Raw genomic sequence first — 15,323 nt, 5'->3', positions numbered from 1 at the left:
ATATAATAGATATATAAAAACCTTCATTGGTTTGAGTTTATAGCCGTGGTGACTTTTACTTGTAAAAAAAATTAATTAAAAGATGTATGCAAAAGTGTTAACGTACCATTATACCATATATTAAGGAGAGTGGGTCCAAACCCAGACTGGTAGAACTGGACCCAGAAAACCCTAGAACTGTTTAACGAGATTTTATAGGATCGAAAACCGGACCCGTATATAGGAACCGGTTCCGTTTCGGTTCTGGGTAACGTACCAGGTAAAGTGGGTCTAGAACCGAAAAACCTGGAAATATCAAAGTAGGTCGGATGAAACCAGGTAAAGTGGGTGTATAATTGGAAAACCCGGGAAAACCGAAATTTTTTGATAATTAGTTAGTGGTTGAACTTTGAAAATTTTCAACTTTGATATCCCAACTTCGGGAGACTGTAAGTCATTGAACATTAAACAAAAAATGACAAAATTATAGTCTGAAACCATGTACAAACTCTAAACTACACGTTGCAAAAAACTTCATGATAATTCGACTTCAAACGAATTAGATATGCATGTTTTAAAATTTCAAAGAATACAAAAATAAAGCTGAAAAAAATCGCAGCTTTGATATCCCGACTTTGGGAGACTTTAAATCAATGAATATGAAATAAAAAATAACAAAATTATAGTCTAAAATCATGTACAAACTCTGTACTACACTTTGAAAAAACTCGCATGTTATTCCGACTTCAAACGAATTAGATATGCATGTTTTAAAACTATTACAGAATACAAAGAAAGCTGAAAAACATAAAAATTCCAACTATGATATCCTGACATTGAGAGACTATAAGTAAATGAATATAAACCCAAAAATGTAATTATTATAATCTAAAATCATATACAAACTATAAACTACACTTTGGAAAAAACCTCATGTCAATATGACTTCAAACGAATGAAATATGTATGTTTTAAATCTATCATAAAATACAAAAAAACTGAAAAACATAAAACTTACAACTTTAATATCCCGATTTTGAAATACTGTAAGTCAATGAATATAAACCCGAAAATGACAACATTATAGTCTAAAATCATGTAAAAACTATAAACTACACTCTGGAAAAAACGTCATGCCAATCCGACTTCAAACGTATGAGATATGCATGTTTTAAAATTTTCACAGAAACCGGTTCCGGCCCCTAAAATCGGTTCCGGATCCTAACACGGTTCCGGTTCTTAAACCCGGTTTACCCGGACCTGAAACCCGGAACCGAGATAAAGTAATTTTTTAAACCCGGGACCCATACCGGTTTTACATGTTCCGGTTCTAACAGTTCCGATTTCGGTTCTAAATCTCATCCCTTACCATATATATATATATATATATATATATATATATATATATATATATATATATATATATATATATAACAATCGGTTCCGAATCGCTTTGTGATTCGGGGATGCGGCCCAATCATCAGCTATCATAAGGTTTAGGGCCTTAGGGAAGAAAGATGTATACCCCTTTGTATGTGGGTGATGTTGGTTATGTGATGAAAGGGTTCAGGTTGTTCTTTAGAGCCAAGGGTATCGGTAAGGTGTTGGTTCGGGCCTTTTATGAATTTTGGATTTTAGTTTAGTTGGTTTTCAGACTAAATAAAGTTAATATAAGTGTAGGGCTTCTCGTTACCTGTTCGTAGATATAAAGAACGTCAAAATCGAAGTTATAATGAAGAAGTTATGACAATTTGAAGTTAGAAGGGATTGGACCGAACCGGGTACGCGGGGCATACGATATGTGTACGCATAGTGTACTTGGGTGTTATGGACGCCGGTGCATTTGGGAACGCCCTGCATTCTTCTGGGCAGATTAAACCCTAATTTTTTGGTCTTGAACCGTATTTAAACACCTTAACTCACCTCAAACCCTCATTTCCTTCAAACTCCATCCTATCTAACCCTAAGAACGAAATTGTAAGCCTCTTGCATGCATTTTTAGCCTTTGAGCATTTTGGTGTTATTTGGGTGATTTTAAAGAAGAAGGTGTTTAGAGAAGAAGCAGGGGATTGATGAGAGCTTGTAGATCTAGAGGTTTTACATCATTTCCAACCTATTGAAGGTATAAAGTTCTCATCTTGGTGCTTCTACATCATAGATCTAAGTTGGGACTTAAAGTATGTATGTTATGGTCTTTTGAGGCTCTTTGTGAGTTTGAGTCACTCCAAGAGCCTAAGATTTGTTGATTGCCTTTTTTGAGTTGGTTTTGAGTTAAAGTTGGAGTCTTGATGCATTAAGTCCTCCCATGTTTGAGTTATTGGTCACTTTGTGAAATTTGGGTGTTTGGAATCATGTTTGGGACCTTTTTGGACAATGTAAAGGTGCCAAGTGGTTAACTTTATGTATTAAGACACTGATATAGACCTATTTGGAAGTTCTGGACGTTGGGTTTAAGCAATTAAGTCATTTGTGCATTTTTGGTTTTTGGCCAGGAACGCCGTGTGTAAGGTTAGGGAACGCCGCGTGTTCCGGTCTGGTTTCCCGATGGATGGTCTAGTGACGACTGACGAATGCCAAACGCTCCACAAGGGAACGCCCAACGTTCGTGTCACCAGTGGACTTTTGGGCTTTTGATCTTGGACTTGGTAATAGGGTTTGGGCTTTCTGTTTTGGGCCATGTGTGGACTGATCTGATTGAATTTCCCAGTTTGGGCCTAAGGAGTTTGGAGTTGGGCCTTGTGGGCCCAGTTTGCATTTGGGGCTTAGAGCGCCTAGTTGGTAATTGAGCCTTATGGTCTCAATGGGCTTGGGTTAATATTGGGCCTGGTTGGCTAGGTCATTGTTGGGCCCTATGTTGGATTAGCCATGAGTATTAATGAATTTTTTTGTTTTTTTTAAGGTTTTTGCTCAGTGTTTGGAGTCGCTTCTCAGCAGTAGCAGTTGTAGGATTTGTCTACCATTTGAGGTGAGCTTTCCTCACCGTACTTATGAGTCGAAGGTGTTGGATTAGTGTCTAAGTCCATAACTATTTTGGTATGTACTTGACCCGGTTATGAGCATGATCCTTTTGGGTTGCCTTCACCATAGCAATATGTAGGATGAATTAAGGAGAGAAAGGTTTAATTATGATTTATTAATATATTATTAGAATAATATATTAAAGGAGAAATCATAATTAATATTAGTCAATAATTAATTAAGAATTAATTTTGTGGCTAAAAGAGATTAATTAAACTTAAGGGACTTATTGTGTAATTATAAGATAATTACATAGATGGCTTATGGACTCCATAGAAGTGGAGTGGACGAATTCCATGGGGAAACCCATTAGAAATCGTCCAGGGCTTGTAAAGGAGTCCATGGGCTGCTTAGGGCTTAAGCAGTCAAATTAGGGTTTCCTAGCTTGATAACCCTAATTGCCTAAGTATATAAGGAGCCCTTAGACACCAAAAACGTGACCAACACTTGGATTAGGGTTTCCAACCGTTTTTGGTGCCTCCCCTCTCTTCCTTCTTCATTCTTTTTGCTTAGTGGTGTTTGTGACTCCATTAGAGGTGCAACACTTGAGGCACTAAGCTTTCTTAAGCTAAGGATTGATTGTTATTTCTATATAACAATCTAATGTCAAATCTAAACCCTATTTTGTGTTAATATGATTAATTGTATGCTAGATCTAGGGTTTATAGTTTTGGATATTCAATTGCATGTTCATTAGACAAACTAGATCCAAAAGCTATTAGGGTTTGCATGTACACCATAGGAATGATGTATTGCTCGAAACCCATCAGAAGGCACCAAGGTCGGCCCTTTGGATTTTTATCCTTGTTTATCGTATGCTTGTATGTTATGGTGATCTGATAGATCGGTATCCTGGTAGATAGGATGATGTTATGCTTAGTGATATGCTAGATCTGTCTGTTATCTGTTCTGGCTATAATGCTTCTAGTAGCATGTGTTGATGTAGTGTGGTTGGGTTGAGACTGTACAGCTTTGTGCTGCCAGTCAACAAACCCTGTAATATTTATATTGGTATACTATATGCATGCTTATTTGTTATGTATATGTCAACATGTGTGTGTGTGGTCGGGTTGAGACGGTCCTGCATTGTGCTGAAGGCCAACAGACCTAAGGCGGCCCAGATAGACTGAAGGTCCTGCTAGGTGGACCAGTCAGGCTGAAGGCCCAGTGAACGGTCTGGATAGGCTGTAGGCCTTGCGAGGCGGTCCATTCATGCCGAAGGCTCGGGAGCGGTCTGGTGGTTGTCGAGGCCAACAAAATTAATAACCCTAAATATTACACACTAAAATAGTGTATAGTGGTAAAGGGATCGAATCCACGAAGATTGGTTCAATTTTATAACTCTATGAAAAATCTCTTTGTAAAAATACTTGTAAAATGACAATAAATTAAAAATGGGGGGATTGGTCTTTTGAAATACTTGAAATAAACTAGAACTAAACTAAGATTTAAATAGACAATTTCAACGAAAATAAGAGTTTGATGTAAAATCAATAAGGGAATGATGGTTGACTTAAGGTTTCCTCACTTTGACTTTTGATGAACATATCATTAGAATCCAATTGTGCAATACTTGTTTTAAATCCTTAATTTGGCTATAGTAACCCAAGAAGCTTGAGATTACCTAGACTTTTCTTAGTTGTTAAAATGGTTAGAGAAGCTCATAACAATTTCCTTAGTCAAAGTCACAATTTCTATTAAGCATGTAATTAATTAAAGTTAACTAGCATTAAGAACCAAAAAGTCACCTTATCCATGAGGAGTCAAATGCTTTCACTACCATGTTGGAGGAAATGTTTTTATGGTTGTGTGAAGCAAAGCTAACACAAAAATCACTTGTTGCTTGCTAATTTGAAGATCTTTTACTTAATCAAGAAATTAGCCAACTAATCACCACAAACACATTTAAACTCATGAATAAAAACATACAAGTAATGATAAGATGTTAAAACACAAAACACTTTCATAAAGATTCAAACACAAGTTCATGGAATCTTCAACATTCAACACATATTCAAAGGATTTCACCAAAGTCAACCAAGATTTGTCTAGCCAAGCATGACTAAAATCAAGAAAACAAAGTTAGAGAAGATTGTACCAAACATTTAACAAGAATAAAGAGGTGAAAAGATGATGTTCTTGAGGTGTTCTTGGCCTTCAAAAATCTCCAAAACTCCAAAAAGAACGCTAAAAAATCGGATGTCCAAGAGTGCAAAAATGGCACACCAACCTTCCCCATATAGCTCAAAAAAAACATTTCCAGAATTGCCCCTACAGAAGGTTGCGCGACCCGCGTGCTGTTGCACGGGGGGTCCCTGGATGTAGCATCTTTGAGGTTTAGGCCTCCATAGCTTAGCCCACTTAGCCTAATTCGAGTCTAATCAGCTCCTAGCCCATTTTCTTCAAGTTTTCTTCAATTTAAACCCAATTTGGCTTCTCCAAATGATCCAAACTCGCTCGGTTAATAATCTACACACGCTTGAATATACTCCCGCATCTTACAAATTTAAAGTTTATTTCTCTCAAAGCCTTCAAATAATCATCAAGCTTGCTTCATGCATCATCTCCACCACCCATCAAGCCTAAGATCCTTGTTGTCTACCAATTCCCATCGCTTTCCATTCCCGACACTCCCGCTCCGCTAGACCCGAAAACCTGCAATTATACTCTCAAAATTCGAAAGTACCCGAAATAGTCATAAAATAACAAAAAGGAAAATATGCATGGAAATTATCTAAATTAGGATGAAATAAACTAAAATAAACTATAAAAAAGTAAATAAAATAATCTATTATGGTCCGGATAGGCTGTAGGCCCTGCGAGACGGCCTAGTCATACCGAAGGCTCAGGAGCGGTCCAGATAGGCTGAAGGCCCGATGAGGCGGACCAGACATGTTATTTGTATAGCTTATTTGTTTGGGTGTTGATACTTTCCGACTATATTAAATATTAAATATTAAATTCATAAATACCATTCGTAACAGTCATATTGTAAATTAAACGTTTTTTTTTATTATATGCATTACAACGTTATTATGTTTCAGTCTTTAAATAAAAAAAAAACTAACACAGTTATCTATATAACTTCCAGTATTATAAATTTATAATATGTTTCTCTTTAAATGTTACTATGAAGTAATATCCTTTTAGAAAATTTATGTAGTGGGCATGGAAAAAAAACAAATTAGATTGGAACAAAATATCCAACTTTATTTTAAGTGTATTCCAAATTTTAGCCGAAGCTTATTCTCCTGAAAATCATCAAAAAATCAACGTCTCAAAAACATAAATAAGTTAACAAATAAAAAACATTTACACTATATAATTTATAAGCTTCACAGTTTAAACAAAAGTAAATGCCAATTTTTAAATAAGAAACCATAAATATGTAAAGATTTAAAATATAATTACTTAATTTGGCCGAGAATTGTAATCAAAACCAATTATAGGCAACAGGGATGTTTTTTTAGTAATTCAATTTGTCACCCATAGTCATGTGATTATGTGAATCATGTAGGAAGTATATTTGAAAATATTACAATATTTATGAGAAATAGGGAAATATAAGATAAGATTATATCATACATTAAAAAAGATAGTCTATATGAGGGTGGTTACATGATCAAGCCAATTCATAACATTTTGAAAATCCATGAGTTATTCTTTTAACAAGGATCTGAACCACAATAAGGATAGTCAATGTATGTAAAAGGGCATATGGTTTAATCTTATACAGTGGCTAAATCCAAAATTCCAAAGGAAAGCTTACTTTTTTTATGGGTAAATACATTAAAATTATGTAAGTTGCTATCACGCAAGTAATAGCAATGAACAATAATTTTGAAATACAAAACAAAAATGTAAGTAGATTACTATTTTTGTTTTAATGGAAAGAAATTAAAGAATGGTGCTTAATGCAAGAAATATCATGTTCCAAATAAGAAACTAAACTTTTTAAAAGTAAATTCAAAAAACATAAAACTATATTGTCTCATGTGCTTTGTTTTATTTTAAAATTAAAGTGCATTACTTGTACTTGCATTTTTCAAAAATAGATGGTGTGAATAATAGATTAAACAAACAGCTTTCTAACAGAAATACAATGAAAGTAAATGTCCCTAGTAAAACAACTAAAAGAAACTACCTCAACTGAATGCATGCTCCTTGTTACATCCAATTATGCTCTTGGCCTGCCTTAAAGTTTGGTTATGTTCAATAAGATAAAAGAAGCATAATTTAATTTACACCATCCGACATCCCCTCTGACTCTTAGGTGCTGTTTGTTTTTTTAAAAAAAACCACTTCAAACCACTTATTGCTGCGCTGCGCAGCACTTGACATTTCGCAGCTGTTTGTTTTCCTGAAGACTTCTGACTTAAAAACTGTTGCGCGTATGCTGCGTGGCGCAGCACTAAACCAACTGCTTCAAACCTCTTCGCGCCTTACTTTAACTTACTGCAGCAGTCTGCAGACGTTAAAAAACAAACAAACTTTTTATTAAATGTTGCAGCCTTTTGTTCCACCTCTTCTGCTACAGAGGATTGCAGAGGTGGTCCACAGACTTAAGACATTTTCGCTTCGAAAAAACAAACAGCACCTTAGTTAGGGGCAATCTATTTATATAAGATAATATAAATTTTCTAATGAAACAACCAGTGAAAGATAAGATAACTTAAATTATGTAAAACTGAAACCATATAACAAATGACGTGGCTCTATTTGGTTGTTACTGATTTATATATTTTCATAAATTACACAACATGATTACCTAAACAATGTTTGAGCATGTGTAGCGATTCCTTTTTTAACTTTTCAAGCTGCTTTAAGTGTATCTTCAGATGGAATGTGCTCACTTTGCTACAAGATAATATCACGATGTGGTTAGATATTGAGCAATTTCATGGAAAAATGGTGTTCATTTAAAGACCAAGAAAACCATTGGAATAACTAAGCAATATAAATGAAAAACAAAGGAACATAAAAACTCAAAAATAGTTGAAATGAACTCAAACAAACATAAGGATCATAAACCATTTTAACATACCTTAAGAAGTATTCTCAAGCACCCCTCTTTCAAGCATCTCAAGTACGATCTTTGGCATGCCAACATCTACTATGCCTCTCCAAGCACTCATTTGTTTCCAAATCTGAGAAAAAATTAAAATCAAATTAAGAACTTGTTTTTCCCATGAATTATTTATTATACATAAACTGATACATATATAAACACAAATAGATAGACACATAGATACATAAACAAATACATACACATATACAACATCTACAAACTTTATAACCACATAAATGAAATAAAAAATAATCTTCTTTCCGGAAATAAATGATTTTTTGTAAATCATTTAAATCAAAAAATAGCTAAATAATGTATATCTTTGACAAACACAAGACATATAGTTTTGTTTGCTAAAACTAAATGTTAAACATGGTAGAATTGAGAATCCTTAATAGCCCTTACAATGTTGAGAATGATGTTGAAAGAATAGGATCTTCCACCTCTCTAGTCCTTCATCAATTTCAATGGTCATTAATAGTCATTTGGGTTGCTGAAACAAAATGTTAAACAATAATGAGTATAAACTTTAGCAAATTTATATGTTATATGCATGTTAATTAAGACAAAATATAACTTTTATTGCAATCTTTCCATAACTTGCATCAACAGTAAAACCCCTAAAAGCAAAAATCTTTCAAACAAGCAAAATTTCAAGTTAGAAAATGTTTATGATGTTTTTGTAATGTTTCATAAGACAACATCCAGCAAAAATGATCACAAATAAAAATTACTTTTGGGAGTATCTGATAAAGAGGGGTTTGTCTAAAAACAAATTAAATCGAGATTTTCATTTCTTGCTACTCTTCCGATTTTATATTATATCAAAAGAAACCTGAAAAAGAAAAGGTAAAAAAAACGTCACATTTTATCATTAATAAAAAAGCCCACCTTTTTGATCCAGGTTGCAGACCTCCATCAGCCTTCATATTTCCCATCTATGCGTTTCTCTGTATCTCCTTCGATTTTTCTCAGATCTAGAAGTTGACGACAAACAATACCAAGTTTGATGGTGAATGAGGAAAAGATTGGCGTTGGATGGTGCTGACGGAGCACGGTGTTCTGGAAAGAAAGAAAGTAACAAAGTAGAGGCTAAGGTTTCTGTTGGTGTAGTAGCAATGAGGTGGGTCGGTGGTTGGAAGATATTCTCACGGTGATAGTGGTGGTAGAAGGTAGTGCCTTTTTTGAAACTGAATTTTCTAAAAAGTTATTTTCTTTATATAAAAACTTCAAAAGTAGCTTTTTAAAATTAATTTAAGAAACATCTTTTGCTTTTTTTTCTTTTTCAAAAAAGATTTTTGGCTGTGAAAAGCTAAGTCAAACACCCCCTAAATCTAGTTGAAGGGGATAGATTGTTGAAGGTGACGTTTACGGTTTCTCTTAGAGGGAAGAAGAGAGATTGAGGAAGGCGGTGAAAGAGTGTGGAGATGAAGTTCAAGTGCTCCACAAAAAGGCGCTGATATGGGAGACTGGCCAGATTCCACGTATATTTGCCAAGATCTCGGATTCAACAGACTTCATCTGGTCAAATGCATTCTATGCGAGCTTTCAGAAAAATTCGAATCGAATGACCCATTCTCACCCTTTGACTTTATGACTTTTCTTGACCAAATAAGATTTAATGCATAAACTTATTGTATATGATGTTTTAAGAGTTATACCTCTTAAAATTCAACATTTTAGTTTAAATGCTTATTAAGGTATAAACTTATTGTTACTTACTGTATATGATGTTTTAAGGGTTACTTTTGACTGGCCAAATTCCACTTTATGACTTTTCTTGACCAAATAAGATTTTCTGGTTTGTCAAAAGTAACAAAGTCAGTCACTGTTAATTTTTTTTTATGCAAATGGTCATTGTGGTTAGCAAAACTTGCATGGATTACCATTTTTGCTAACATCGTTAGTATCCAATTGTTAGGTACTGAATTTGTAAAGACATTTTCGTATTTTCAAGTATAAATGGACTGAATTCGTATCATTTGGTAAACCAGAGGGACAACCATTTTGTAATTTGTTTTAAAATAATATAAATGCTAGTCTTTTCAAGTATAAACAGACTGAATTCATAACATTTGGTAAACCACAGGGACCATTTTGTAATTTGTTTTAAAATAATATAAATGCTAGAAAAAAAAAAAGAATAAGAGAATTTGATCTTGGGACCTCCTAACCTACTCCTTAATCAACCAAAGCTCTAGCGAACAAGACTTAACCCACACTTGTTTTATATTTCTGAAAACTAACTAATGTTATCTAAAATTGTAAATACAATAATAATAATAATAATAATAATTAAAAAACATATTTTTACAAAAAAAAACTTTCTTTAATAAAATAAAATAGATTTTTAACGTATTGTAAAAAAAACTACAAAAAATTTATTTGTTTTGTTTACGTATTTGTTTTACGTAAAAAATATATATTTTTATGTATTTTAAAAAATATGTTTTCGTATAATATGTTACGACATTGCTATTATCCTAAAACATGTTTTTACGTTTTCATATAGAAATAAGTTTTTTTTTCTTTCATGTTGAAAAAAAGATTTTTTTACGTATTTATTTCATGTAAAATATGTTTTTTAAGTATTTAAAAAATATGTTTTCATATAAAATGTTATTACATTGTTATGATCGTAAAATGTATTTTTACGTTTTCATATGAAAATAAGTTTTTTTTTCACATAGAAAAAAAGTTTTTTTACGTATTTATTTTATGTAAAATATGTTTTCTTATATACTTAAAAAATATGTTTTCGTATAAAATATTATTACATTGTTATAATCCGAAAATATATTTTTAAATACATAAAAAAACGTAATCACATATTATACAAAAATGTAATCCTAAAAAAACGTAAAAAAAAAGTTTTTTTATATATATTTATTTTATGTGAAGTATGTTTTTTATGTATTTAAAAAATACATTTTTGTATAATAGATTATTATGTTATTATAATCTTAAAATATACTTTTACATTATCTTAACGTCTTTAGGTGATTTAAAGCGAATATGCAAGTATTTTTTACGTAAAAATGTTAACGTGATAATATATTATACGAAAAACATTAACGTGATAACATATTATACGAAAACGTAAAAAAAAAAAAAAAAAACTTGCATATTCGCTTTAAATCAACTAAGGTGCCGATTGTTTTTCCGAAACGAAAATGTCTGAAGTCTACAGACCACTTCTGCAACCCTCTGTAGTAGAAGTGGAGGACCAACGACTCCAATATATAATAAAAAATCTGTTTGTTTTTTAACCACTGTAGATTGCTGCAATAAGTTAAAGTAAGGTGTGAAAATGTTTGAAGTAGAGGGTCAAGTGTTGCGCCACGCAGTACACGCACAACCGTTTTTAAGCTAGAAGTCTTCTGAAAAACAAACAGCTGTGAATGACCAAGTGCTGCGTAGCGCAACAATAAATGGTCATAAGTGTTTTTTTTAAAAAACAAACAACACCTTAATACTTGCATATACAAAAAACTTTTTTGTTGTTTTTTTAGGATTACGTTTTTATATAATATGTTATCACGTTTTTTTTTATGTATTTAAAAGTATATTTTCGGATTATACAATGTAATAATATTTTATATGAAAACTTATTTTTTAAATATATAAAAAACATATTTCACATAAAAAAATATGTGAAAAAAACTTTTTTTCCTATGTGAAAAAAGAAAAACTTATTTTTATATGAAACGTAAAAATATGTTTTAAAATCATAGCAATGTAATATCATTTTATACGTAAACGTATTTTTTAAATAAAAAAACATATTTTAATGATTAAACTACGTTAATGGTCCATAAAATTTTCTTTTAACTTGGACAATCCTTATCAGGGCCGGCCCAAGGGCTGGGCGAGATGGGCCACAACCCAGGGCATCAAGAAGGCTGGGGCATCAGTTTGATTCATGTCTAGTGGTCTTATATTGATTATGGGCCAAATGTTAATCCATCCAAGTGAGTCTAACTTAGGGAAGGATGCGTAAAGCCACCAACATTCAACGCATCGACTTGAAGTGCGACAAATGAAAATGTGCTACAAGTCTATGACATTAATTTTGGAAGACCGAAGGAATTGCACGTGTTTGGGAAATCGAGGAGACACCATAATAGCCTCTGCCCCTTCGTTTGAAAGTTGAACTATGAAGCCTTCAAATTTCGAACGCATTGAGAAGCCTTGAAATCTCGAACGCATTGCAGATTCAAGCAGGCAATAATGGTAAACAAAATATGTTTATTAAACATGGATGAATTCCTCTATTTCTGTTTCTAAGTCTAATCGGTGATTAGTTTTGTGAAATTCTCAAGTTTTTATCTTTCTGTTCTTGTTTTCTTTTCAAGGGTTTTGGAAGTGTGTTTTATCTTCTAGTTTTTAGTGTAAACTGGAAAGGCCAAGCAATGCAGTGAAGAAAGAATGATGGAATTATTCATGAGGTTGTAATGTGATGATATTGGTTTATTTACAATCATGGTAATAGCCTCTGCCCCTTCGTTTGAAAGTTGAACTATGAAGCCTTCAAATTTCGAATGCATTGAGAAGCCTTGAAATCTCGAACGCATTGCAGATTCAAGCAGGCAATAATGGTAAACAAAATATGTTTATTAACACATGGATGAATTCCTCTATTTCTGTTTCTAAGTCTAATCGGTGATTAGTTTTGTGAAATTCTCAAGTTTTTATCTTTCTGTTCTTGTTTTCTTTTCAAGGGTTTTGGAAGTGTGTTTTATCTTCTAGTTTTTAGTGTAAAATGGAAAGGCCAAGCAGTGCAATGAAGAAAGAATGATGGAATTATTCACGAGGTTGTAATGTGATGATATTGGTTTATTTACAATCATTGTTATAGAACAAGAAGGTGAGATAGTTGATGTTTGATGTTGTAGATAATAAGAATGGATGTGAATTTTACTTGGTTGTTAACTTGTTATAGAAAGGATTGGACTTATTTGCCCTCAGGATTGTGTGTGTGGGGTAATAATGAACTGAGTTTTATTTTCTAGTGTCAAATTTGTAGTATTTACATTACACAACAATAGTGTTCTTGTTGTTAAGCCTTATAAAGATATCATTTGCTTATTGGTTAAGTCACTTAATTTATATTAATATAGAGCCTTTATGTATTCTTTTATTAAAAACCATTATTATGTTTTGTAATGTGTACTTGTACAGTGGATCTTATTCTTTGTTTGTATATTTCCAAGGGTCTTTGGTTAAATTTCAAGCCTAATAAGGTACATATTTTAAATATTTTATAATAATACGACTTTGATTTTTAATTGTATGCACAGGGTATTATGAGATTGCTTGACACCATTGTTGCTTGCACTAAAGCTCTAATCAATTTCCTTTCCATCCAAATGACTCGTCTTTAATAGATTGTGCAAATTCTAACGTAAAACCTTTGTATTTTATGTTCTTGTTTCTTTTATATACAAAGTATTTTGAAATGTATATTTGGAACTACTAGAACATGCGATTGATTATCGTATGATATCCGACTATGGTCTTGCAATTACTAATAAGATAGTTTTTGTAGGTTTTTGTTTGTGTTAATACATATTTTGTTTGATTATAAAATCTATCACTCTTATTTTTAAAAGATATTTATATTTGTGTTTGGTCTATCGTAAAGCACAAATAAGGGGGCATGATTTTATTATCTCGCCCCGGGCATTGAAAATCAATGGACCGGCCCTGATCCTTATGATCCTTATGGTTTGGTTTTGTTGCGTCTTTGGTCCCCTCCACCCAACCCACCCACCCTCCCACTTTTCTTCCAATCTTCTTCCAACGAACCATCATCACCCCCTTCATCTTTTCCGGCAAGACTGCCAGCAAATTGGATTGAAAAGGAAGTGGTGAAAAGCACAATTGATTGGGACCAGATTTGAAGCAAACTATAAGAAAATCAAATTAGGAACCATATTTGAAGCAAATTATTGTGGAAATCTAAGAAAATTAAACCTAAGAAAATAGCAAATCTGAAGCAAACCAGGAAAATCAAAACCGAAGGAAATCACCTATGAAAGTAGATCAAGAAACCCTTTACAGAAACCAAACCATCGGATAAACCAAAGTGTCTGATAGGGTGTAACATCCCGGATTTCAGGTATTTTCAAATCATTCACTTGATTTTAATTATGTCTTTTTGGTCCTTGGAATTTGTTAGAATTAGCCCTAAGAAGCCCTAGTGGCAAATTGGTAAATTTTGGGGCAGGAGGTGTATGTTGAGCGTAAATGTGAGTACGTTGGGCATACTAGTGTCCGGGTGAAACCCTAAATTTTAGGGTTTGAGGAGTATTTGAACATCATTATGCACCATTTGCCCTTATCCTTTCACCCTCCAAGTCCCTGAGTTGTTCTTGCAAAACCCTATCCCCCTTGAGTGATAGTGAGAGCCCTAAAGTGTATCCTTGGTGATTTAGAGACAAAGGAAGTGCATCAAGAAGCTTGGGAACGTGAGGCAAGGCTTGGATCTAGGAATTTGGCTTCATTCTCCATCATCTAAAGGTATAAACTTCATACCTTTATGATTAGATCTCTTGTTGGGTTCTTTTTATGCTTCTTTTTGGTCCCAAATGCTCTATATTGAGCATGACATGTTCTGGATATTTTGAGTTGTCCTTTCAGATCCTTGGAAGGGTCCTTAATCGTAAAAATGAGGTCCCAATGGCTAGAAGTGTCTCGTGCATTTGGTAGAAGGGTCGTAATGAATTAAGACCTTGTATTAAGAACTTTTTGACGTCTAAAGTCATAAAGCTGGAGACTTTATGACTCTAAGGTGCATTTGGACCATGGATCTGTAATATAGGCTTAAGTGCTTAAGCCATTAAGCACTTAATGGACTTTCGGATCTGTGAGGGAACACCCAAAGTAGGGAGGAGTACGCCCCGCGTACTCAGTTAACCACCCCAATGGTGGTCAATGCGAGGCTCACGTACCCCTTACGTACCTCCGAAGTACGCCCATCATACGTCGTCTGTGTATTTTTGAGTTTGGGCTTCGAGTTTTGGGCCTCCTTTTGGGCTTAAATGATTTGGGCCCTCATTGGACTTCCTGAGTATGAGTGTTTTGGGCCAAGAGAAGAGTTGGACCTTAGGATAAGGCCTAACACGGGTTTGGGCCCAATTTGGAAAATTAGTCCAATAATGGGCCTTGTATAATTTTGGGCTTTTGGATCAAGAATTGGGCCTAGGTCTTGGCCCAATTACGGATAGGGTAAAGTGGCGATTTACGCTAGGTCTGG

At 33.6% G+C, this 15,323-nt stretch overlaps 1 long non-coding RNA gene across 2 annotated transcripts; it reads right to left on the bottom strand.

The window, feature by feature from the left end:
- Positions 1–4,940: 4,940 nt before the first annotated feature.
- On the bottom strand, positions 4,941–9,256 carry LOC145061751 (uncharacterized). 2 transcript variants are annotated; one of them, XR_013687303.1, is made up of 6 exons: positions 8,957–9,256; positions 8,471–8,558; positions 8,042–8,144; positions 7,766–7,854; positions 7,142–7,462; positions 4,941–5,652 (listed from the first exon to the last, which is right to left on the bottom strand). It is a non-coding gene; the product is annotated as an uncharacterized LOC145061751 (long non-coding RNA). The 2 variants fall into 2 exon arrangements; XR_013687302.1 differs by having other exon boundaries at positions 4,941–7,462.
- Between the last annotated feature and the right edge of the window lie 6,067 nt (positions 9,257–15,323).

Source organism: Lactuca serriola, chromosome 7 (genome assembly GCF_051521515.1).
Source record: "Lactuca serriola cultivar US96UC23 chromosome 7, Lser_US96UC23_V15, whole genome shotgun sequence".
Taxonomy (NCBI): Eukaryota; Viridiplantae; Streptophyta; class Magnoliopsida; order Asterales; family Asteraceae; genus Lactuca; species Lactuca serriola.
The sequence above is the reverse complement of the archived record's forward strand: the minus strand, read 5'-3'. Positions and strand labels throughout refer to the sequence as shown.